The following is a 558-nucleotide window of genomic DNA, read 5'->3' as shown; positions in this document are numbered from 1 at the left end:
GGGGGGGGGGTGAGAAAGAGAGGCCGAAAAAAAAATTTCCCACATTGTCAGAGTAATGCCAAACTCTGCCTGAGTGGGATGAGCAGAGCAGATGCTGCAATGAGATGCCAAAGCGGCTCCCCTTCCTCTGCGCCTTGGGTGCCTATAAATTGCTCCGGCGCGCGTTTTCAGCCTCCTCTTCTGCTGGCAGGTGGCACCCAGGCAGAAGTCTACGTTCGGTCTCTCTCTCCCTCGGCTCCCGGCCGCGGGCACTCGCCGCTGCTGCTCCTTAGCTCCTCTTCAGCTCCTGCTTCGCGCTCCCCGCGGGGCTCTGAGGGTGCGCATCTATTAGAGTAGTGGTGGTTGCAAAGGAAGAAGAAGAAAAAAAAGCAGGGGAAGAACAAGCGAAAGAAGAGGAGAGGCAGAAAAAGGCAACTTCAGAGGGAAAGTTGGTGCGAACTGGCGCAGTCCGCAAAAACGGAAAAGTCGATCGCAGGCAGTGGCATAAAAGTGTGAGCGGGCCACGGGCGCAAGAGGCGGCGGCTGGCTCTGCCCTCCTACTGGGGGGCGGGCGGCCGC

This window comes from Myotis davidii, unplaced genomic scaffold (genome assembly GCF_000327345.1).
Source record: "Myotis davidii unplaced genomic scaffold, ASM32734v1 scaffold1120, whole genome shotgun sequence".
NCBI lineage: Eukaryota > Metazoa > Chordata > Mammalia > Chiroptera > Vespertilionidae > Myotis > Myotis davidii.
The sequence above is the reverse complement of the archived record's forward strand: the minus strand, read 5'-3'. Positions refer to the sequence as shown.